This window comes from Oncorhynchus masou, chromosome 33 (assembly GCF_036934945.1).
Source record: "Oncorhynchus masou masou isolate Uvic2021 chromosome 33, UVic_Omas_1.1, whole genome shotgun sequence".
In the NCBI taxonomy this organism is placed as follows: domain Eukaryota; kingdom Metazoa; phylum Chordata; class Actinopteri; order Salmoniformes; family Salmonidae; genus Oncorhynchus; species Oncorhynchus masou.
Window position 1 is genome coordinate 35,109,873 of NC_088244.1, and position 26,802 is coordinate 35,136,674.

General features: G+C 42.7%; 1 protein-coding gene across 1 annotated transcript in view; it reads right to left on the minus strand.

The window, feature by feature from the left end:
• Positions 1-26,802, minus strand: part of LOC135527473 (synaptotagmin-6-like) — a 78,658-nt gene that overhangs the window by 15,697 nt on the left and 36,159 nt on the right. The gene's annotated exons all lie outside the window — the stretch shown is intronic.

Here is a 26,802-nt window from a genome sequence, read left to right on the forward strand (position 1 = left end):
TTTGTATTGTTTTGTCTTAAAAGCTCAGAAGCTCCGACATACATTTATATCAACATCACACTCAACGCTGGCGCCAGCAGGCCCGGTAAAAAGCTCTACTGTAAAGTAGTCTATTTAAATAGAAGGATAATGGAAGATAAAAAGGGCTGACTGAGACCTCAGCCAATATAAAGTGCTACCAAGCTAGGCCTTGTCTGGAGCATATGCAGCCTTTCAGAATAGCCCACTAATTTAATTAAGCATTGTTTTGAAGCAGAGTCAAAGAGAAAAACGGAAGCCCTGGGGTTTTTCACCTCAAGTGCCTTCAAAATATAACCTGGTTTCCATAGAAACCTAGTCATTAGACAGATGTATGCACTCTCTCTCCTCGCTGTTATGAATCGACTCAGCTCTCCAGCAAAAACAAGACTGTCCAGTCCATCTTTGCAAAGACCTAACGACACGATAGATACCAAATACACTGCTTGCAGCGCACAACATGAGTTGTATTGCATTAGTAATGATGCATTCGAACTTGTATTACACATGTTGCAGTCCACAATGCAACAAGGAGAGTGTGTAATGATAAGCCAAGGTCGACCTTTTAGATTGAAATCTTTCAAGATCCTTAAGTATCCGTGGTGATCAAATGAATTAAAAAATGTTGGCGTGTATTGCTTCGCTCATTTTCTGGAAAGGGACATCTCTGAGGGAGGTGGGAGCAGCGGTGCTATCCCTGCCTTGTGCCCCTCAATTACAACTCAAAGCTCTCCCTCCAACAACACATCGCCATGACAGCTGATATTTCCCTGTGAAGGAGAGGGGAGCCACAGCAATGGAGAGTGGCTCAGAGTCACGCTGCTATCAAAGACAGGAGCATTCAGTTGTGCTATAATATCACATCTCCTAGATATCCCACTAGGCACAGACTAGTGATGCACGGGTTGACTCATAGCCCCCGTCATTAAATATTGCGCGTGGATGAAGGATGGGTGGCAGGTTGAATAAAGGGAAAAACAATACCTTGACAAATTCATAAATATATAATTCTTGGGCAATTTATATCTATAGGCTACACTGGGGTTTTTCTTTAATTGTTTTAGGCAATCTGGCAATGGTGCATAAGCCTAAATCTTAGGTCCTAACTGTAAGTGCACAAAGCGCGCCAAATAGCCTACACACCAATCCCCAAATGCTTTCAGGGCAGAAACGGTTCATGTTGATCCAAAGAGGAAAAAAGGACTATGGAGTTCAATTCATTAAGAGAAAACATTTAGTTGAGAGAATGCCAATGCACAGTTAGATACCATCTGTAGAGGCGCTGTCTTTACCAGCAGATTAAAAGCTGATAGTATTTCAACCACATAAAATATGCATCCAAGCCAAACTGAAATCTTATCAGAAACATGTTGGGTAGTTTGCACAGCTTTGTATTTCCTTACAACCAGTCAAACGGATGTCATTTAGAAATTTTGCACAGAAAATATTTCCCTTTTCTTTTCCATTATTGCATTTTATCCCCGGTACCTTAATGTATTTTTTTTGCGAAAGAAGCAGAGATGACAGAGAAAACTTTACCGATGTCAGCTTACACTGAACAAAAATATAAATGCAACATGCAACCATTTCAAAGATTTTACTGAGTTACAGTTCATATAAGGAAATCGGTAAATTTAAATAAATACATATGGCCCTAATCTATGGATTTTCCATGACTGGGAATACAGATATGCATCTGTTGGTCACAGATATCATTAAAAACAAGTTAGTGGAGTGGATCAGAAAACCAGCCAGTGCCCGGTGTGACCATAATTTGTCTCATGCAGCGTGACACATCTCCTTCACATAGAGTTGATTAGACTGTTGGTTGTGGCCTGTGGAATCTTGTCCCACTTCTCTTCAATGGCTGTGAAAAGTTGCTGGATATTGTCGGGAACTGGAACACGCTGTTGTACACGTTGATCCAGAGCAACCAAAACTTGCTCAATGGGTGACATGTTTGGTGAGTATGCAGGCCTATAAAATTACATTGGAGGTGGCTTATGGTAGAGAAATGAACATTAAATGGCAACAGTTCTGGTGGACATTCCTGCAGTCAGCATGCCAATTGCATGCTCCCTCAAAACTTGAGACATCTGTTGCATTGTGTTGTGTGACAAAACTGCACATTTTAGAGTGGCCTTTTATTGTCACCAGCACAAGGTGCACCTGTGTAATGATCACGCTGTTTAATCAGCTTCTTGGTATGCCACACTTATCAGGTGGATGGATTGTCTTGGTAAAGGAGAAATGCTTACTAACAGGGATTTAAACAAATTTGTGCCCAAAATTCAAGAGAAATGTGTTTTTTTTGCATCTGAAAATTTCTGGGATCTTTTCGTTCAGCTCATGAAACATGGGACCAACACTTTACATGTTGCATGTTTTTTTTTGCACTAACACTACACAGCTGATTCAAATAACTAACTCATCATCAAGCGTTGATTATTTAAATCAGCTGTGTAGTGCTAGGGCTAAAACCAAAACAGAAACTCTGTTCTAGGGCATTGTACAGTATAACAACAGAAGAGAAGCTGTATGTAGGCCTACCTAATTATAGACAAGTTGACTAACAAATAGCCTACAAATTATAAGCAAAGGCAACCTACATCAGGCAACAAAAAAAATATCCTGCACCCCGTTAAAACATTGTTCAGCAGTCTCTAGCTGTAGCCTAAAGCACATTGTCTATACTAGCAGTCCGGAGTCTCCCAGCATGCCGAGCACCGCCCGAAGTTTGTAACATTGCAGAGGAATCTGCATAGCTCCACATTGACATGACGGTAGGGGGGCGGTAAGTCCTGTTTAAACACAAACTCACTTCCTTAATAACTTCCTTGATAACAAACATGTATAACTTTAACAGAAGGCTAAAGGCTCGCTCTACTATCAGAACAAGAACAAAATACACCTTTATGATACCTTGTGTCTGGATTTCAAACACACAAAAATTAGTTTGAACTCCTGGAAAGACATAGGGAAGGTAATGGGGATAGATGTGGTAAAGAGGTCAGTGGAATGCAGAACGGGGGGGGGGCAGAAGGATGCTTGATTGTTGCACATTCAACAAATCTGTATGTAGCAAAGTAGATATTTGTCAATCCATCATGATTGATGTACAGGCCCACAATGTGGTTACTAAAATCTGATTTGGATATTTGCCTTTTTCGCTGAATAAGAAGTTAGAAGTTGTCCCTTTTCGGGTTTAGAAAAAGTATCTGCTAAAGATTTTCACTTTATCATATACAGTCGGCCGTTGCGGATGGGTTATTAGCAATTGCGGTTGGTGCGGGTGAACAAACAGCTGACCAGTGCACCACTAGCACAGACATCAATTTAACATCTATTTCATGTTGGTTCAATGTAATCTCATTGTGAAGAGGGCACAACAAAATCTGGAAAAAAAAGACTGAAAAGATTTGGCATGGGTCCTCAGATCCTCAAGGTTCTACAGCTGCACCATCGAGAGCTTTCTGACTGGTTGCATCACTGCCTGGTATGGTAACTGTTCGGCCTCCGACCGCAAGGCACAACAGAGGGTAGTGTGAACGGCCCAGTTCATCACTGGGACCAAGCTTCCTGCCATCCAGGACCTCTATACCAGGCAGTGTCAGAAGAAAGCCCTACAAATTGTCAAAGACTCCAGCCACCCTAGTCAAAGACCGTTCTCTCTGCTACCGCACGGCAAGAAGCGGTACTGGAGTGCCAAGAGGCTTCTAAACAGCTTCTACCACTAAGCCATAAGACTCCTGAACACCTAATCAAATGGCCTACTCTCTACTCTTATCATCTATGCATAATCACTTTAAAAACTCTACCTACATGTACATATTACCTCAACTAACCGGTGCCCCCGCACATTGACTCTGTACCGGTACCGGCCCCCTGTATTTAGTCTCACTATTGTTATTTTATGGCTGCTCTTTAATTACTTGTTACTTTTATTTCTTATTCTTATCCATATTTTGTTGTATTTTGTTCTGCTGTATGACTAATACAATTTGATTTGAAATTCCATGGAAACAACATTGATTCAACCAGTGTGTGCCCAGTAGGATGGCTCTTTTGTTGGGATATGATTCCAACCCTTTCATTTCATAGATGTGCAACTGTGGCATTTCCAAACTCCCCAAGTGAAATTGGCTTTGAAAGAATTGTGATTATAATTCTGTATTTTCCAGCGGGGAATCTGGTTTTCACACAATTTCGATGTTCACAAGAAATGCAAATATCTTAAGACACAGTACAACATGATAAAAAGATCACATTATTTGTATAGTATACTAGTATAATTGAAGAGTAGTATACCCAGGAAAGTACAAGAAGATTAAAGGCAGGGTTCCCATGTCCCTGTTAGTTACCTCCTTTACTTCTAAGTATTCTAAAGCACGCCCTCCCAGGCATGCAACAATGGGCTCTCAATGGTGGCTTCTCTTTCTTCTCTCCCTCAGGGGGTGAAATAATGGGTTCTGATCTAGATGCTGCAGCACCTGATCCATTTTTAGACAGCTGCATTTCATGGCTTTCTCTTTTTTTTGTTCTCTCTTCCTCGCCGCAATCTGAAATCCTCTAATCCTCTGCATCCCTAAATCCTTAAGCTCCACAGCATGCGAGGAAGACGAGGGTTAGGCTCCAACATATCTGCTTGCCTGCCTGCCTGCCAGAGGTGTGCGTAAATGTCCAGTAAATCTGCCTGCCTGCTAGAGGTGTGAGGAGCAAATGGGAATGGATTATGGGAAAGAATATAAGACACCCCCACAGTAACATTCATTCTCACACTGAGCTGGGGTGAGGTCTACTATTCGATAATGGTATTATTTAGGGTTGGGGCTAGACGGAATCCATAGAAGCAGCATCCCTGATTTTGTGCGGAGAAAACGGGATGGGATGATGGAAAGGACATGTAAGACAAAGTCCCTCGCAATAATTGTTAATAAATAAAGAAAAACATTCTGCCCACACCACGTTGTCTCCGTGCTGCTGTTGCTGTTTGTTTACTTTTAATAACCATTTTGTCAAAACTCTGCATTTAACACATTTACCAATGTCATAGGTTATTCCTCGCTCTACTATTTTCATTCAACGTTTTTCACCTCGGACGCCTTATCTGGACATGATAAACAACAAAAAGTAGTAACATCAACACCATGCCATCTAATTGCAGTCGCTGTACTCATAATACACAGGAGAACTATCGCCTTGTAGTGAGGATAGCCGAGTTGGAAGCCCATTTCTGCCCCTCCCAAAATATAGAATTTATAGATAATTGGCCCTCTGTCTGGACTCACCCACAAGCAGGACAAAGCCTGAACTGCTGAACTGACAGGCTCCATCCTACCTGGAGGGTTGCTCTCATATTATCTATCAACATAGATCGGGCTCTAACTCCTCTAGCTCCACATTGAGATAGGGTGCAGGCCAGGTAGCAGGCATTTAGCCAGCCTGCTCAGCTATTCCCAATGAGACCTTGTCTGTGCCTCGACCTGTTGGGCAAAACTAAACATGGCGGTGTTCGCCTTAGCAATCTCAATGGAATAAAGACCTCTTCCATTCTGTTGTGACAAGAGATGAAAAGAATCTGCCCACTCCATCAAGCAATGGGGACAACAACACAGGGCATTCACAGGACCTCATGGAACCATGGACCGCACCTGCAGAAACTGGACAACAGGGAGAAGCAGAGGAGATACCTATCATAGACTTCTCCCAGCTGACGCTTGACATACCACCTACGCCATCTCCAGTGGTAGAAAAAAACAGCTGGTATGATTGAGTAGAATCAGCCAACAGTAAGACGGAAGCAGCAATGTGAGAGTCAGTAGTGCATGACCTTAAATGGTAATAATAAGAAGCTTCCGTTTAACACACAGGCCTAAGATTACGTAGGTCTACAGCCCCAGTGGGAACTTCCCCTTCAAAAAGTTATATAAAGAGAACAGAGATCATGAGACAGTATGATCCTCGTTATAACATATGAGACAGACTTCATATGGAGAATCATCACAGGTAAATTTACTATTGCACTATACGCTTTTTGTTAGACTATAACAATATTAGAGAATTGGATTATTTTGCCTAAGTACTTATTGGATCACTCTCTGAATATACTTGGTTGAATTTGGTAACCCCGAGACTGAGTCTACGAAACACAAAGGTCTAAACACCTCTTGAATACAGACGAAGTGGCAGTCACTCAGTGAGATATCAGGTACAGATGTGATTGGCAATACAAGGAAACAGCAAAATACCAGTTACAACATATTGAGTCTATACACAGATTTGTAAGTGTATTAAGATACTGGAATTCGGAATCTAGCGTCATAGCTGCGAGAATACCGATTACGGAAAAGTGACCAAGGGGCTGAGCATTTAAGGTAATTGAACTATTTTTGCTATTTTGTCAATATTGTTAGAAGTGTTAACGCATTTAAAGTTTTGCAATATTATCTGGCATAGCTTAAAGCATTGAGGATTGATTGAGCATTATTGTTGTATTGAGAAACTGTAAAACCATTGAATTGTAATGATGTGTATAAGACAAGAAACAGAGTGACTTAATAAAAGCTTGAAACTTTGACAACTAGGCCAGATTAACGATCTGGAGAGCAAATGCCTTTGACACTCTCACTGAACAGAAAGTGACCCTGGTTATAGGTTAAAGTGATTGCACTAAAGAATATTTCATTGTGTGGACAATAATATATTTTTAAGAGAGTCAAAACATATACCAATACTAGTTTCCGAGTGACTACTAGCTGACGAGCATAATAACTACTAGGAGTTGTTATTACGTATTGATATATACATAGGTAAAGATAACTTGAGGGTAAGGAAATATAGGAGGAATCCATAACGTTTAAGAATATTTAAATAGGAGTATATCTATCCAAGGCCTCATACTAGACCGGAAAATAAGGGAGTGACAACGTGAAAGAAGGAACAAACCCAACTCACGCGAAGGGCCATTACGAATACATAGGAAGGTTGGTAGGGCCGCACGGCAAGGCCCTTGTTACACCGAAGTAACATAAATCCTAAAGTACTCTGCCTAGCCAGAGGATGGGGTAGAGGCTTTTGCTGCAAGTATTGGGCAAAAGTCAGCACCGTGACACTGTCATTATTGAAAGAGATATCTCACATATAAAATAGGGCGAAAACCTCTTAATGTTAGGACACTTTTTTTCAATTTTCGACGCTAAAATGACATACCCAAATCTAACTGCCTGTAGCTCAGGACCCAAATCTAACTGCCTGTAGCTCAGGACCCAAATCTAACTGGCTAAAAATGTACTATTCCACTCTCCTCTCCTCAAACAATAGCATGGTATTCTTTCACTGTAATACAGCTGAAGTCAGAAGTTTACATACACTTAGGTTGAAGTCATTAAAACTCGTTTTTCAAACACTCCACAAATTTCTTGTTAACAAACTATCGCTTTGGCAAGTCGGTTAAGACATCTACTTTATGCATGCCACAAGTAATTTTTCCAACAATTGTTCACAGGCAGATTATTTCACTGTATCACAATTCCAGTGGGTCAGAAGTTTACATACACAAAGTTGACTGTGCCTTTAAACAGCTTGGATAATTCCAGAAAATTATGTGATAGCTTTAGAAGCTTCTGATAGGCTAATTGACATCATTTGAGTCAATTGGAGGTGTACCTGTGGATGTATTTCAAGGCCTACCTTCAAACTCAGTCCCTCTTTGCTTGACATCATGGGAAAATAAATAGAAATCAGCCAAGACCTCAGAAAAATAATTGTAGACCTCCACAAGTCTGGTTCATCCTTGGGAGCAATTTCCAAATGCCTAAAGGTACCACGTTCATCTGTACAAACAATTGCACACAAGTATAAACACCATGGCACCACGCAGACGTCATACCACTCAGGAAAGAGACGCGTTTTGTCTCCTAGAGATGAACGTACTTTGGTGCGAAAAGTACAAATCAATCCCAGAACCACAGCAAAGGATCTTGTGAAGATGCTGGAGAACACATGTACAAAAGTATCTATATCCACAGTAAAACTAGTCCTATATTGAAGTAACCTGAAAGGCCGCTCAGCAAGGAAGAAGCCACTGCTCCAAAACCGCCATAAGAAAGCCAGACTACGGTTTGCAACTGCACGTGGGGACAAAGATCGTACTTTTTGGAGAAATGTCCTCTGGTCTGGTCTGACGAAACAAAAATGGAACTGTTTGGCCATAATGACCATCGTTATGTTTGGAGGTAAAAGGGGGAGGCTTGCAAGTCGAAGAACACCTTCCCAACTGTGAAGCACGGGGTGGCACGGGGGTTATTTGGATATACTGAAGCAACATCTCAAGACATCAGTCAGGAAGTTAAGGCTTTGGTCGCAAATAGGTCTTCCAAATGGACAATGACCCCAAGCATACTTCCAAAGTTGTGACAAAATGGCTTGAGGACAACAAAGTCAAGGTATTGGAGTGGCCATGACAAAGCCCTGAACTCAATCCTATAGAAAATTTGTGGGCAGAACTGAAAAAGTGTGAGTGAGCAAGGAGGCCTTCAAACCTAACTCACTTACACCAGCTCTGTCAGGAGGAATGGGTCAAAATTCACCTAACTTATTGTGGGAAGCTTGTGGAAGGCTACCCAGAACGTTTGACCCAAGTTAAACAATTTAAAGGCAATGCTACCAAATACTAATTGAGTGTATGTAAACTTCTGACCCACTGGGAATGTGGTGAAAGAAATAAAAGCTGAAATAAATAATTCTCTACTATTATTCTGACATTTCACATTCACCACTTAAAATAAAGTGGTGATCCTAACTGACCTAAAACAGGGAATTGTTACTAGGACTAAATGTAAGGAATGGTGAACCTGAGTTTAAATGTATTTGGCAAAGGTGTATGTAAACGTCTGTAAATTGGACAGTGCAGTTACTGTATATTAACAAGAATTTAAGATTTCTGCCAATATCAGATTTGTCTATGTCCTGGGAAATGTTATTGTTACTTACAATCACATGCTAATCACATTAGCCTACGTTAGCTGAACCGTTCTGAGGGGGACCCACCATTCCTGTAGAGGTTTGTTAGATCCCTCACTTCCAAGGCAGTCATAGTCAATGAACTAATCACTGATCATAACCTTGATGTGATTGGCCTGTGTAACGGTCGTCGTATGAAGGAGAAGCAGAGGACCAATGCGCAGCGTGGTAAGTGTCCATATTTAATATAATAAACTGAACACGACAAAATACAAAAATAACAAACTGAAACAGTTCCGTGTGGAACACAGGAAACAATCACCCACAACTCAAAAGTGAATCCAGGCTACCTAAGTATGGTTCTCAATCGGGGACAATGATTGACAGCTGCCTCTGATTGAGAACCATACCAGGCCAAACATAGACTGCCTACCCCAACTCACGCCCTGACCATACCAAAACAAAGACAAAACAAAGGAACTAAGGTCAGAACGTGACAGCTTGACTTAAACATGGCTCAAGCCTGATTAATTTGTGTTAAATGAGGACTCTCCTCCTTGTTACACTATTAAGCACATCCCCCACACATCCCACAAAGGCGGAGGTGCTGCTAACATTTACGACAAAACGTTTCTATACATCTTTGAGCTTCTAGTCATGAAGTCTATGCAGCCTACTCAATCACTTTTTACAGCTACTGGTTATAGGCCTCCTGGGCTGTATACAGCATTCCTCACTGAGTTCCCTAAATTGCTATCGGACCTTGTAGTCATGGCAGATAATATTCACATTTTGGTGTCTTCAATATTCACATAGAATAGACCACAGACCCACTCCTTAAGGCTTTTGGAGTCAACTCAGTGAGTTTCATCAACTCAGTGAGTTTTGTCCAACATTTCTCCAGACCTACGCATTGCCACAGTCTTACACTGGATCTAGTTTTGTCCCTTGGAATAAATATTGTGGATTTCTCTGCATAATCCTGGACTATCGGACGACTATCGGACCACCATCTTACTATGCTTGCAATTGCAACAAATAATCTGTTCAGACCCCAATCAAGGATTATCAAAAGCCATGCTTTAAATTCTCGGACAACCCAAAGATTCCTAGATTCCCTTTCCTAGACTCCCTCCACCTACCCATGGACGTCGGAGTACAAAAATCTGTTAACCACCTAACTGAGGATCTAAATGTAACCTTGCATAATACCCTAGATGCAGTCACACCCCTAAAAACAAAAAACATTTGTCACAAGAAATGAGCTCCCTGGTATGCAGAAAATACCCCGGCCCTGAAGCAAGCTTCCAGAAAATTGGAACGGAAATGGCGCTTCACCAAACTGGAAGTCTTCTGACTAGATTGGAAGGAAAGTACCGTGCATTATCAAAGAGACATCACTGCTGCTCGATCAGCCTATTTCTCCAACCTAATTGTGGAGAAAAGGAACAATCCCAAATGTATTTTTTATACTGTCGCAAAACTAGTTAAAAAGCATCGTTCCCCAAAAGAGGATTTCACTTCAGCAGTGATGAATTCATGAATTGTCTCCAAAGCTCAGTTCTTCTGAGTCTGCACAGAACTGCCAGGAGCTAGGATCAATGGGCACACTGAAGTTTTTTATCCTGTATCTCTTGACACATTCACAAAAATAGTCATGGCCTTTAAACCTTCCAGCTGCATACTGGACCCTATTCCAACTAAACTACTGAAAAAGCTACTTCCTGTGCTTGGCCCTCCTATGTTCAACATAATAAACGGCTCACTATGTGTACCAAACTCACAGAAAGTGTCAGTAATAAAGCCTCTTTTGAAAAAGCCAAACCTTGACCAAGTTCCTCTCAAAAATGTAAGAAAAAGCAGTTGTACAGCAACTCAATGCCTTCCTGAAGACAAATAATGTATACAAAATGCTTCTGTCTGGTTTTAGACCCCATCATAGTACTGAGACTGTGCTTATGAAGGTGGTGAATGACCTTTTAATGGCCCCAGACCGAGGCTCTGCATCTGTCTTCGTGCTCCTAGACCTTAGTGCCACTTTGACACCATCGATCACCACATTGTTTTGGAGAGATTGGAAACCCTAATTGCTCTACACGGACAACTTCTTGCCTGGTTTGCATCTTATCTGTCCGATAGATATCAGTTTGCCTCTGTGGATGGTTTGTCCTCTGACAAATCAATTGTACGTTTCAGTGTTCTTCTAGGTTCCTTTTAAGGACCACTATTGTTTTCACTATATATTCTACCTCTTGGTGATGTTGTTCAGAAACACAATGTCAACTGTCACTGCTATGCAGACGACACACAGCTGTACATTTCGATGAAACATGGTGAAGCCCAAAAATGGCCTACCCTGGAAGCCTGTGTTTTAGACATAAGGAAGTTGATGGCAGCACATTCTCTACAGTGGCTTCTAGTTAAGGCTAGGGATGATTTAAAGGTCTTACTTCTAACCTACAAAGCATTACATGGGCTTGTTCCTAACTATCTCTCCGATTTGGTCCTGCTGTACATATAGTGCATTTGGAAAGTATTCAGAACCCTTGACTTTTTCCACATTTGTTATGTTACAGCCTTATTCTGAAATAGATTAAATCATTCCCCTCCCTCCTCATCAATCTACACACAATACCCCATAATGACAAAGCAAAAACAGGTTTTTAGAATTTTTCGCAAATGTATACACATTTACATAAGTATTCAGACCCTTTACTCAGTACTTTGGTGAAGCACCTTTGGCAGTGATTACAGCCTCGAGTCTTCTTGGGTATGACGCTACAAGCCTGGCACACCTGTATTTGGGGAGTTTCTCCCATTCTTCTCTGCAGATCCTATCAAGCTCTGTTAGGTTGGATGGGGAAATTTGCTGCACAGTTATTTTCAGGTCCCTCCAAAGATGTTCGATCAGGTTCAAGTCTGGGCTCTGGCTGTGCCACTCAAGGACATTCAAAGACTTGTCCCGAAGCTACTCCTGTGCTGTCTTGGCTGTGTGCTTAGGTTCGTCTTCTTGTTGGAAAGGTGAACCTTCGCCTCAGTCTGAGGTCCTGAGCGCTCTGGAGCAGGTTTTCATCAAGGATCTCTCTGGACTTTGCTCCGTTCATCTTTCCCTCGATCATGACTACTCTCCCAGTCCCTGCCTTTGAAAGACAACAACAGCTCTACAGACAATTCCTTGAACCTCATTGATTGTTTTTTGCTCTGACATGCACTGTCAACTGTGGGACCTTATATAGACAGGTGTGTGCCTTTCCAAATCATGTCCAATTAATAGAGTTTATCACAGGTGGACTCCAACCAATTAAGTTGTAGCAACATCTCAAGGATGATCCATGGAGACAGAATGCACCTGAGCTCAATTTTGAGTGTCATAGCAAAGGGTCTGAATACTTATGTAAATAAGGTATTTCTGTTTTTTATTTGTAAAACATTTGTCTAAAATATGTCTAGAATCTGTTTTCGCTTTGTCCTTATGGGGTACTGTGTGTAGATTGATGAGGGAAAAAAACACATTTAATACATTTTAGAAGAAGGCTGTAACATAACAAAATGTGGAAAAAGTCAAAGGGTCTTAATACTTTCTGAATGCACTGTATGTTACAATAGTCTGTGCCAAGGGGCTAGAGTCAGTCTGTTATATCTGGTGTAGTTCTCCTGTCTTATCTGGTGTCCTGTGTGAATATCAGTATAGTCCCTCTAATTCTCTCTCTCTCCCTCTCTCCTTTCCCTCGTGGATGACCCTGAGCCCTAGGACCATGCCTCAGGACTACCTGGACTGATGACTCCTGGCTGTCCCCAGTCCACCTGGCCGTGCTGCTGCTCCAGTTTCAACTGTTCTGCTTGTGGCTATGGAACCCTGACCTGTTCACCGGATGTGCTACCTTGTCCCGGACCTACTGTTTTTGGGGATCCTGGGAATCAAACCCTGCAACATGGCATTACAAGCACCTTGCTCTACAATCTACGTTACAAAGGACCATAACAATTTTGTGAGATTTATGCATGATTGATAAATGAGGCCCCTGGTCCTATCAGGCAATTAGTCTGCCTGCTGACCAGGAGCCTCTATCTCTGACAAACAGCTTTTGGTGTGCCAGCCAGGCCCTCTTAACCGACTGCCAGGATTCTCCAGCTCCTCTCCAGGGGCCTCATGAATCAACCATGTGTACATTTCTCACTATGTTTTGGCATATGTGGACATCCTAGGATTTGCGGGAGCAACAAATGATTGCAATTTATTAAACTGTCGCGCGCAACATATACACGTTTTCATCAGAGCCTTACTATTTTTGTGTGTTCATGAACGAGCGTTGCAACCTCGCTTAGAAATAGCCCACCTTCCATGGTAGCAAAAATGCCCTCATTTGCTATATGATTTGGATAAGTTGGAACTGGGCCTTGACAAAAAAAATGCATGCCTCCTATAGCGAGTGCCAAACACTGTCAGCGTATTCTGCAATATTGATTGCCTATTCAAACCATTTAAAAGTAAATGCTACATCCTACATTTTTAAACAATCAACTACATCACACCTGCCCAGACCCACATACTCACACCCACCATCTCCAGGCCATCATCACATTTCCTTGTAATTATCCCATTCCATTTCCTCCACACACAATATTTTTTGTTCATCAATACATTCTTTGGTTTCTATAACCAAGTCTCCATCCAACCTTTCTAAGCGAGTGAAGTACATGTTGGATAAAACATTTAAATGACAGGCCAGATATTGATGTAATAACCAACATATCGAATTAAATGACATGCTGTGTGTTCCTCCCACCACGACTCAGGAAAACATGCAGTTCATTAGGCTACAGATGAAACAAGTGATGAATTTCACAGGGTGGTGAAGGTGCAAGGTGATAAGCTAGATGCTCCATTATATATATATATAATATATATAATATAAAGGCTCTTATTCTTTGTAACTCAAAATATTGGTAACTCAAAACATTTTATGTGCGAAAACCATCAGTGAAGTTCAAAATGTGACGGATACCCATTGAACTTGTATTTATCAAAAGAATTTTGTTTGTGCACTACGTCATCACGCACAGCCTTTTATCCGCAACAAGTCAATTTGATGGAAACGTTTTTCTGGAGGGAAAACGTCCTGCCTTGGTATACGCTCTGAGATTAAATTAATGAATTGCTTAATAAACTCAGGACCCACACCTGTGTGGAAGCACCTGATTTCAATATACTTTGTATTGTTAATTTACTTAAGTGTTACCATTATTTTGGCAGTTACTTTTATTAGGCTACATGCTGCTATGCGATCTTCTTACCATTGGCAAATGCACCTGTTTTATCATTAGGCCTATGTTTTAATGTTTGTTTTACCCTAGCATTAATATAATTCCTGTGGATCAAACACCTCCATTTTCCCCCCCAAAATAATAATATTTGCAATACAATTGATCAACCACTAAAAGTTGTGCGTACGTGTTTTTTTTTAAGTGTGTAGAAATACTCACACATTCCCATCAAGTTAAAAAAGTATAAATACCAACCTTTGCGTGTAAACTGGTGTACCTTTGATGAATAAGGCCCCAGCTTCTCTCACAGGTTCACACAGAGAGGTAGGCACTGAAGTCATTCCATGGATGAATGTTTTGTATTTAAACATATAAGCTTGTTTACAGTGCAACGTTTCCCTTACACCTTACTCTACTCAGTCTCCAGCTACCAGATAAGCCTGACCTTGGACAATCCTTTCTGCCAGCACTAGCTACCTTTTTATTCCATATTCCTATTTCTTTTCTCTCCACTGCTGAAAGCAATCCCCCTACTCTTCCCATCTCCAGCTGGCAGAGAACACTCCACACCTGCCCAGCTCAGACCTTGGACCATCCACTCAGCCTCTCTGGAAGCACTAGGCCAAGCCCTTACAAGCCTTAACGCCTGACCAGCCCTTGCAGTCTGTTGACTTTCACCCTGCCGTGTCCCCTGCCTGCCTCCTGGCTCTCTGCTTCATGCCTTGCCTACAGCCTTCAGCCCTGCCCTGTGCTCAACCCTGTCACCGAGTGGACTGCCCTAAATACACTTCCCTACGTATTTATTTGGACAGTGAAGCTGAAACTTTTAATTAGGCTCTATACACCAGCATTTTGGATTTGAGATCAAATGTTTCAAATAAGGCGACAGTACAGAATGTCACTTTTTATTTTAGGGTATTTTCATGCATATCTGTTTTACTGTTTAGAAATGACAGCACTTCATGTATCTAGTCCTAAGTATTTGGATAAATTCTCTTATGTGTGTTAACAACGTTGTCTCAGGGCAATTCATATTATTCTGTACTTAAATCTGTGACACTGCATTTAGTATGATATGTTAGCTTACATAATGAATGGAATAGTGGTTGTACAACATCATACAAATGTCTACTGGTATCATTTTAAATTGAGAGCATACACTGAGTGTACAAAACATTAAGAACACTTTCCGTGACATAGCCTGACCAGGTGCATCCAGGTGGAAACTATGATCCCTTATTGATGTCAACTGTTAAATCCACTTCAATCAGTGTAGATGAAGGGGAGGAAACCGGTTAAAGAAGGCCTTTGAACGAGGAATGGTAGTAGGTGCCAGGCGAACTGGTTTGAGTGTATCAAGAAACTCAACGTTGCTGGGTTTTTCATGCTCAACAGTCAAGAAGGGTCCACCTCCCAAAGGACATCCAGTCAACTTGACCCAACTGTGGGAAGCATTGGAGTCAACATGGGCCAGCATCCCTGCGGAACGCTTTCGACACCTTGTAGAGTCCATGCCCCAACGAATTGAGGCTGTTCTGAGGACAAAAGGGGGTGCAACTCAATATTAGGAAGGTGACCCTAATATCTTGTACACTCAGTATGTCTTTCTCTGAGACCAGGTTGCTTGTTGCATGGTAACAACAAAGGACAATTACGGTGAGAATTTACGTTGATGGCAAGGTGAACTAACAACAAAGGTTAGGATAATTTACGTGAAAGGTTAGGGGAACTAAAAGGACAAAGGTTCTGTGAACTTACAGTACGTAGAAGCTTAGATTAATTGGGTTAAGTTTAAAAATAAGGGTTAGCTAAAATGCTACAGTTGTTCCCCATTCGACTTGAACATGCGTCCTTTAGATTTCTAGACGGTCGCAGATTATGCCCACCCATCCTCCCTTCTTTAATTTCTATGAATAGATATTATACGTCTTGGAGGTGTTCAGAAATACGTGGAATGTGTTTCGTATGGCTCTGAGGCCAGTCTGGTATTAAAGTAGTCAAAAGTGTAGTATTTGGTCCCATATTCCTAGCACGCAATGACTACATCAAGCGTGTGACTCTACAAACTTGCTGGATGCATTTGCAGCTTGTTTTAGCTGTGTTTCAGATGATGTTGCGCCCAATAGAAATGAATGGTGTATTATATGTATTGTAATACATGTATAGGGCGGCAGGTATATTAGCAGTTAGAACGTTTGGGCAGCTGGTTCAATTCCCCGAGCCGACAAGGTGAAAAATGTGTCAATGTGCCCTTGAGCAAGGCACTTAACTCTAATTGCTCCAGTAAATAAGTCTGGATAAGAGTGTCTGCGAAATGACATAAAATGTGTACATGTAAATTCCACGCCCTGCTTTCACGAGGACAATAAACTGACAATGATAGCCCTCTGGTCATGTCTTCTTCATATTAAATTCATAATGCCTATTACAGGCGCAAAAATATGAAATAATTATGTGCATTATAAATAATAAGCTCTCTTGTGCATTTTCAGTGTACAAATGGAAAGAAAATGAGGGGGCCTGTGCCAATCGGCATGCCAACCCTGCTTTTATTCCTCATTTTTATCTCCAAGACCCAGTTTCTTAAAAGTTATCTGATCGGATTTCGGCAATCGGAAGGATTAAAAGTATAGAAATAGAATAAATGAATACAATGAATAAATGAATAAAACGGGCGTCCCCATTCAAGTCAATGATGCCATGTTCTAGTCATTCTATTTCTATGCATTCTATACAATTGCTTAAATCCTCTGTGAGGAAATGTTAACTCCTGACACACTCTGCATAACTTCAACATATGAGAAGATCCTAACTGATTATACAGTATGGGAGTATCATGACTTCGCCTCGTTGAAACCCAGCCACTCCTGTTAACCACTCACTCACTCACTCACTCACTCACTCACTCACTCACTCACTCACTCACTCACTCATGCCACTCCATTTAGCATGATATGTTACTTTACATTAGGCTATATTACATTGACTAGATGTAACTTAGTAAATGTAAATCCAGGACACTCAAATTAGTTTGATACTGTATGTTACGTTTGGTATGGACAGTAGGTTAAAAACGAAAGGAGGGTGATTGGTCAGGTTGGATGGATGGGTAGGCATGCAATGCAAACGTCTAGCAACCCAAAGATTTCATGTTCAAATCTCATCACAGAAAACTTTAGCTAATTCGTAACTACTTACTGCATTTTAGCTACTTTGCAACTACTTAGTATGTTAACTAACCCTTCCGCTAACCTTAACCTTAAAGCCCTTTGACCCTTTAACCTAAATCCTAACCCTAACCTTAACCTTAACCCTAATGTAGCATATCATACTAAAGCAGTTGAACGTAATATAGCATCCTTAACGTGTCAAATGTGACCACTATTGCATTGTTAGAACAATGTAATGTAACCTAAAGTAAAGTAGCATATCATACTAAATGGAGTGGCACACATTTTTTAGCAAAACATAAAACCCTTTGCTCTGAGATCAGGTTGCAGCAGCCCAGCCCAACACTGTGCCATGCCATAGGTTTTAATTTCCAAAGGTATCACAATAAAACTGTCAGGTCTCATTCGAGCTGCTATAAAAAAATAGATTAAGCCCATTTAACATCTAAATAGATATCAAAAAAAAGCTTAATTCCCACAAAATGCTTTATTGCCCAAAAAACAAGCCATTTCTCAGCAATGAATAACCACTAACTACCAGTTGTCATATATAAAGATATGAGTGCTGGTACATAGAGTGGAAAGGCAGATGGCTTCTTATTGCCTTTGATTGGGTATGAAAAGATATGTGGATGAATATAATAAAAATGGAGATAAGTCTTGCTTCCTATTATTAGGTTATTAACACATCTTGATAGTTTATTAAAGCGCTAAGCTAGATGGACATTTAATGGAGTCTAAGACGACTGTCACGGATCCCTCCAGAACTTCCATTACGCCCACCTGGCCCTTATTCACAGTGATTAGTAATTGTATAAGTGTGTCCTTGGTTTACCAGTGTCCTGTTGATGATTGTTACAATGTCTGTTGGTGCGTGTGAATACCTGTGCTGCGTGTTTTGGCTTTCGTGCCATTGTGGATTGAGCAGATAATTACAGGTCTAGTCCAGTGAGTTAATCACTGTGCGCGTGTGTTATTTATTCGAAGTACTCTTCGCTCTTTTGTTTTGGGATTCTATCCTGTGTTTTGTTACATGTTTGTTTGGTATTCGTCCCCGTAATTTGGGCTTCATAAAAAACTTCATCTTCATCAACTTCATCTTCAAACCAACGTGACAGAATAATGGACCTTTAAGGAAGACAGCGGGAATAACCCGTCCGACGACGCTGCGACTGGGGCAGCTGCAACTGGGTCGTCTGACGTTGCCACAAGCAGTCCTTCCGACGATGCAACTTCAGCAGCTACAACTGGCCCGTCCGATGCCGCCACAACCTGTCCATCTGCTACTGGCCCTTCTGACAACTACGCAACTTCAGCAGCTACAACTGGCCCGTCCGATGCCGCCACAACCTGTCCGTCTGCTACTGGCCCTTCTGACAACTACGCAACTTCAGCAGCTACAACTGGCCCGTCCGATGCCGCCACAACCTGTCCGTCTGCTACTGGCCCTTCTGACAACTACGCAACTTCAGCAGCTACAACTGGCCCGTCCGATGCCGCCACAACCTGTCCGTCTGCTACTGGCCCTTCTGACAACTACGCAACTTCAGCAGCTACAACTGGCCCGTCCGATGCCGCCACAACCTGTCCGTCTGCTACTGGCCCTTCTGACAACTACGCAACTTCAGCAGCTACAACTGGCCCGTCCGATGCCGCCACAACCTGTCCGTCTGCTACTGGCCCTTCTGACAACTACGCAACTTCGGCAGCTACAACTGGCCCGTCCGATGCCGCCACAACCTGTCCGTCTGCTACTGGCCCTTCTGACAACTACGCAACTTCGGCAGCTACAACTGGCCCGTCCGATGCCGCCACAACCTGTCCGTCTGCTACTGGCCCTTCTGACAACTACGCAACTTCGGCAGCTACAACTGGCCCGTCCGATGCCGCCACAACCTGTCCGTCTGCTACTGGCCCTTCTGACAACTACGCAACTTCGGCAGCTGCATCGGGTCCTGCTCGACCCGCACTGCGTTCCTGTGCGCGTCCCCGAGGCCGGTGTCATTGAACTGCTGGTGCCGCATGTCGGGGTACTGCCACGGATCCCTCCGGGAACTTTCATTACGGACACCTGTCACCTATTCCCACTGATTTGTACTAGTATACGTGTGCCCTTTCAACCCTGTTTTGTATAGTGTCTGTTTGGTTTTCGTCCCAGTTCTTTTACACGGCACGCCGTAATTTGGGTATGATTTAAAAAACATTACGCATTCCTGCACCTGTCTCCCGACACTTTATGCCAGCGTGACAACGACCCCGAAGTTGCACAGGCACAACACTGATAAAGGGACATTATCACAGAGGGATATTGCAAATGACAGCATGAGGATGCATTAAGACGAGAGCATGTGGTGCATTAGACTAGTTCAAATGCTCTCAGTATAGTGTTGCGATGATTGACACCACTTCAATCAACGGCTGTGGGTGAGGCTACTCAAAGTTCAGGTCATGGGCTTTCTGCTTCCTCTCACTATCTCTTTAGGTTTCAACCTCCCTGGCATGTCCTGGCCTTAGTTCCTTTTTTATGTCTCTATTTTAGTTTGGTCAGGGTGTGAGTTGGGGTGGGCATTCTATGTTTTGTGTTCTATGTTTTCTATATCTATGTGTTTGGCCTGGTATGGTTCCCAATCAGAGGCAGCTGGCAATTCTTGTCTCTGATTGAGAACCATACTTAGACAGCCTGTTTTCCCACTATGGGTGTGGGTAGTTACAAATCAAATCAAATCAAAGGTTATTTGTCACATACACATGGTTAGCAGATGTTAATGCGAGTGTAGCGAAATGCTTGTGCTTCTAGTTCCGACAATGCAGTAATAATCAACAAGTAATCTAACTAACAATTCCAAAACAAACTGTTTTATACACAAGTGTAAGGGGATAAAGAATATGTACATAAAGATATATGAATGAGTGATGGTACAGAGCAGCATAGGCAAGATACAGTAGATGGTATCGAGTACAGTATATACATATGAGATGAGTATGTAAACAAAGTGGCATAGTTAAAGTGGCTAGTGATACATGTATTACATAAGGACGCAGTAGATGATATAGAGTACAGTATATACGTATACATATGAGATGAATAATGTAGGGTAAGTAACATTATATAAGGTAGCATTGTTTAAAGTGGCTAGTGATATATTTTACATAATTTCCTATCAATTCCCATTATTAAAGTGGCTGGAGTTGAGTCAGTGTGTTGGCAGCAGCCACTCAATATTAGTGGTTGCTGTTTAACAGTCTGATGGCCTTTAGATAGAAGCTGTTTTTCTGTCTCTCGGTCCCAGCTTTGATGCACCTGTACTGACCTCGCCTTCTGGATGATAGCGGGGTGAACAGGCAGTGGCTCGGGTGGTTGTTGTCCTTGATGATCTTTATGGCCTTCCTGTAACATCGGGTGGTGTAGGTGTCCTGGAGGGCAGGTAGTTTGCCCCCGGTGATGCGTTGTGCAGACCTCACTACCCTCTGGAGAGCCTTATGGTTGTGGGCGGAGCAGTTGCCGTACCAGGCGGTGATACAGCCCGCCAGGATGCTCTCTATTGTGCATCTGTAGAAGTTTGTGAGTTTCTTTTGGTGACAAGCCAAATTTCTTCAGCCTCCTGAGGTTGAAGAGGCGCTGCTGCGCCTTCTTCACGATGCTGTCTGTGTGAGTGGACCAATTCAGTTTGTCTGTGATGTGTATGCCGAGGAACTTAAAACTTACTACCCTCTCCACTACTGTTCCATCGATGTGGATAGGGGGGTGTTCCCTCTGCTGTTTCCTGAAGTCCACAATCATCTCCTTATAGTTTTGTTGACGTTGAGTGTGAGGTTATTTTCCTGACACCACACTCCGAGGGCCCTCACCTCCTCCCTGTAGGACGTCTCGTCGTTGTTGGTAATCAAGCCTACCACTGTTGTGTCGTCCGCAAACTTGATGATTGAGTTGGAGGCGTGCGTGGCCACGCAGTCGTGGGTGAACAGGGAGTACAGGAGAGGGCTCAGAACGCACCCTTGTGGGGCCCCAGTGTTGAGGATCAGCGGGGTGGAGATGTTGTTGCCTACCCTCACCACCTGGGGGCGGCCCGTCAGGAAGTCCAGTACCCAGTTGCACAGGGCGGGGTCGAGACCCAGGGTCTCGAGCTTGATGACGAGCTTGGATGGCACTATGGTGTTAAATGCCGAGCTGTAGTCGATGAACAGCATTCTCACATAGGCTCTGGCAGTCAGGAGCTGCCGGAGCCACCCGTCAGTCAGAAGCTGCCGGAGCCGCCGGTCAGTCAGGAGCTGCCGGAGCCACCCGTCAGTCAGGAGCTGCCGGAGTCGCCCTTCACTCTGGCCCCGCCAGAGTCTCCCGCCTGTCCGGCACTGCCGGAGTCTCCCGTCTATTCGGGGCCTGCAGCAATGGTCCCCAATCCGAGGTCGGCGGCGAGGGTTGCCGCTCCAAAGGCGCCCCTTAAGTGGGCCAAGACTATGGTGGAAGGGGGTCCACGTCCCGCGCCAGAGCCGCCACCGCGGACAGATGCCCACCCAGACCTTCCCCAATGGGTTTAGGTTTTGCGGCCGGAGTCCGCACCTTTGGGGGGGGTGCTGTCACGTTGGTCACCTTGGTTCACCTTGGTCACCTTGGTCACATCACGTCACCTTGGTTCCTTTTTTTGTCTCTATTTTAGTTTGGTCAGGGCGTGAGTTGGGGTGGGCATTCTATGTTTGGTGTTCTATGTTTTCTATTTCTATGCATTTGGCCTGGTACGGTTCCCAACCAGAGGCAGCTGGCAATCGTTGTCTCTGATTGAGAACCATACTTAGGCAGCCTGTTTTCCCACTATGAGTGTGGGTAGTTATTCTGTTTAGTGTTTTTGTTGCACATTGCAGAACTGTTCATTTGTTGGTTTGTTGTTTTTGTTCCAGTATTCATCTTTATTAAAATCATTATGAATACGTACCACTCTGCACTTTGGTCCTCTTCTCCTTCTCCCAACGACAATCATTACACTCCCACACCGCATATAGGTCCACTGCAGAGTTTAAAATGAGATGAGTAGCCTACTTACTCCTTTTGATCAAGAGTGTTTCATGTTCATTCTAAATGTATTCAACAGGACCAGTCATGGTCAGTTTGGAATTCTGACACTTGACAACCTTCATGTTTTTCCTTCTTGACAGCTTACATCCATTTTTCAGTCCATTGAAATCCTGTGTTGAAAAACTCACAGCGTCTTTGAATAAGCCATTCCCTAGTCAGTAGCCACTACTCCAAACTGCTGTTAAATATTGGTTTCTACAGCGGTGTAAAAGGGTTGGTTGTTTACACTTCCCAATGCAGAAATATGTTTTCAGTGTTTATGTATTCCAAATGGTTGGTTCAATAACTGTACTGTCATTGGCTACGCTTGCAGATAGAGGAAGATTGCAAATGCCAATTCTTCCCAGTCTGAAATACTATATTCAGTTTACAACATGTACACTATGTACATTTCCTGATGTATATGTGTATGGTACTTGTTAGATATGGGGTGCTTCCTGTGATGTGCTTTTGAATGAACAAGTTAGCTAGCATGCTCTAAATGTAATGGTCTCTAAATGTATTTAGCTCCCTGCTAATACAGAGTTACAGATTCATGTAATCAAGCCGTCAACAAAATTGAGCTTTGCACATCTACTGTGATGTCACTATCTATTATGAGGTACTTACACATGTTGTATTTTGTCATATTGTTTTCATTTTTGTCATTGATTATTGCAAATCCCAGTCTGAAAATTCTATCCAAGGGGTTAATGTTATCTACAGCCATCAGCAACATCAAGCATTGCACATCTAATGTGCTGTGACCAACTGGGGCCACTGGCAGGCATTCCTTTCTTTATTACACGACGCAAGAGCATTAACGATGACATCTGTTACAATGGCCTTGATGTAATCTGACCTTGGTCCTCTGCCCGTGAAACACAACTTCCAGCCAGCATTCAGAGATGATGTTGATGCATCATCGTTATGAGTCTCTGAACCAATGAGAGATGCCACAGTGGTCGGAGTCAGAGGGCAACTTCCTCATGATGCATTGAAGGTGAACATGAACTCGAGGAATGGCTACCATCACCATCGAGCCTTTCATCATGTATCTCCCAGAAGGGCACGTTTGACAGCGTCAGGGCTGCATCCACAGATTGTATCTCCAAAAGGCCATTGGAAACTGTGGAAAACCGTGCCACACGCACATTACTCAGTGACGTTTATTGCTCCATTGTGCATCACTAGTCACACATTGAGCTGCCTCACTGGGGCTTTTTACAGGCAAGTGACATTTTAACAAGAAGTTGTCAAATGTGCAGCATGAAGAAAAAAGACCATCCATCCCTCTGTTTTCTTCCTCAGAAAAAGAGAGAGAGAGAAAGACCCCTGCGGTCATTCTAATCAACCACAATCATGTCACGGCTGCTGCCTGCCTGCACACACGCCGCCAGCCTCTTGCCCGCTTGCCCGCCTCGTACGCCACCAGGGTCCAGTCTTTGGCATGACTCAAAGGAAAACTGATTAGGCAGGAAAGGATTTATTTAGTTTAGGCTCCCTCCTACTGCTGTACTCTGCTGGTAACAGAGTGACGGGCAGCCTGGAACAGCACCGTAGGAACAGGTGAAGGTATGTGGGGGACCCAGAGATAAAAAAGTCTTATCTCTATGGGGGACCAATACCTACCACAGAGATGCAATCATCATTCTTCACTGAATGCCCAGCCATCCACAAACAATCTAAAGCAATTTGAGGTTGGCAGAAAAATTCTTTATAGACACAATCCACTGCCAACAAGAGATCCTATCCCTATCAATACCAATGCAAATCAATTCATGAAATGTAAATTTAAAATAACTATTTCAACGATTTTACTGAGTTACAGTTCATGTAAGGAATCAATCAATTGAAATAAATAAATTAGGCCCTGGTCTGGATTTCACATGACTGGGCAGGGGCGCAGCCATGGGTGGGCCTGGGAAGGCATAGGCCCACCCACTTGGGAGCAAGGCCCGCCCACTGCGGAGCCAGGCCCAACCAATCAGAATTAGCTTTTCCCCACAAAAGGGCTTTATTACAGATGGAAATTCTCCTCAGTTTCATCAGCTGTCTAGGTGGCTGGACTCAGATGTTCCCGCTGGTGAAGAAGCCGGATGTGGAGGTCCTGAGCTGGCATGGTTGCATGTGGTCTGTGGTTGTGAAGCCGGTTGGATGTATTGCCATATTCTATAAAATTACGTTGGAGGCAGCTTATGGTAGAGAAATGTACATTAAATTATCTGGCAACAGCTCTGGTGGACATTCCTTCAGTCAGCATACCAATAGCACGCACCCTCAAAACGTGAGACATCTGTGGCATTGTGTTGTGGGACAAAACTGCACATTTTAGAGTGGCCTTTTATTGTCCCCAGCACAAGGTGTACCTGTGCAATGATCATGCTGTTTAATTAGCTTCTTGTTATGCCACACCTCTGAGGGGGATGGATTATCTTGGTAATGGAGAAATGCTCACTAATAGGGATGGAAACAAATGTGTTCACAAAATAAATAAAAAAAGAAGCTTTTAGTGCATATTGAACATTTCTGGGGTCATTTACAGTTGAAGTCGGAAGTTTACATACACCTTAGCCAACTACATTTAAACTCAGTTATTTCACAATTCCTGACATTTAATCCTAGTACAAATTCCCTGTTTTAGGTCAGTTAGGATCACCACTTTATGTCAGAATAATGGTAGAAGGAATGATTTATTTCAGCTTTTATTTATTTTATTACAGTCCCAGTGGGTCAGAAGTTTACATATACTCAATTAGTTTTTGGTAGCATTGCCTTTAAATTAGTGAACTTGGGTCAAACGTTTCAGGTAGCCCTCCACAAGCTTCCCACAATAAGTTGGGTGAATTTTGGTCCATTCCTCCTGACAGAGCTGATATAACTGAGTCAGATTTGTAGGCCTCCTTGCTCACACATGCTTTTTCAGTTCTGCCCACACATTTACTATAGGTTTGAGGTCAGGGCTTTGTGATGGCCACTCCAATACCTTAACTTTGTTGTCCTTAAGCCAGTTTGCCACAACTTTGGAAGTATGCTTGGGGTCATTGTCCATTTGGAAGACCCAGTTGCGACAAAGCTTTAACTTCCTGACTGATGTCTTGAGATGTTGCTTCAATATATCCACATAATATTCCTCCCTAATGATGCCATCTATTTTGTGAAGTGCACCAGTCCCTCCTGCAGCAAAGCACTCCCACAATATGATGCTGCCACCCCGTGCTTCACAGTTGGGATGGTATTCTTCGGCTTGCAAGCCTCCCCCTTTTTCCTCCAATCATAACGAGGGTCATTATGGCCAAACAGTTCTATTTTTGTTTCATCAGACCAGAGGACATTTCTTCAAAAAGTATGATATTTTTCCCCATATGCAGTTGCAAACCGTAGTCTGGCTTTTTTTATGACGGTTTTGGAGCAGTGGCTTCTTCCTTGCTGAGCGGCCTTTCAAGTTATGTCGATATAGGACTAGTTTTACTGTGGATATAGATACTTTTGTACCTGTTTCCTCCAGCATCTTCACAAGGTCCTTTGCTGTTGTTCTGGGATTGATTGCAGTTTTCACACCAAAGTATGTTAATTTCTAGGAGACAAAATGTGTCTCCTTCCTGAGCGGTATGACGGCTGCGTGGTCCCATGCTGTTTATACTTGCGTACAATTGTTTGTACAGATGAACGTGATACCTTCAGGCATTTGGACATTTCTTCCAAGAATGAACCAGACTTGTGGAGGTCTACAGTTTTTTTTCTGAGATTTTGGCTGATTTCTTTTGATTTCCCCATGATGTCAAGCAAAGAGGCACTGATTTTGAAGGTAGGCCTTGAAATACATCCACAGGTACACCTCCAATTGACTCAAATGATGTCAATTAGCCTATCAGAAGCTTATAAAGCCATGACATCATTTTCTGGAATTTTCCAAGCTGTTTAAAGGCACAGTCAACTGTTGGAAAAATTATGTCCTAACCGACTTGCCAAAACTATAGTTTCTGAACAAGAAATTTGTGGAGTGGTTGAAAAATGAGTTTTAATGACTCCAACTTAAGTGTATGTAAACTTCCGACTTCAATATCCGCTCATGAACCATGGGTCCAACACTTTACAAGTTGCGTTTATATTTTTGTTCAGTATAGTTATAAGTACCTTACCCCAGTGACTTATATATCCTAATACACAGTGAACTACATAATGATGTTCTGTCTGATCCGTGTTGTACATGTGCAAGCTACAGATGAAAGCAAGCAAAGGGCACCCTGGTCCGTCTCTCACATTAGCTTGGCAGCAGACCATGAGCGTTAATCAATGTGACAGAGCCCTGATCCGTCTGCTGAGGTTTGATAATGAAAC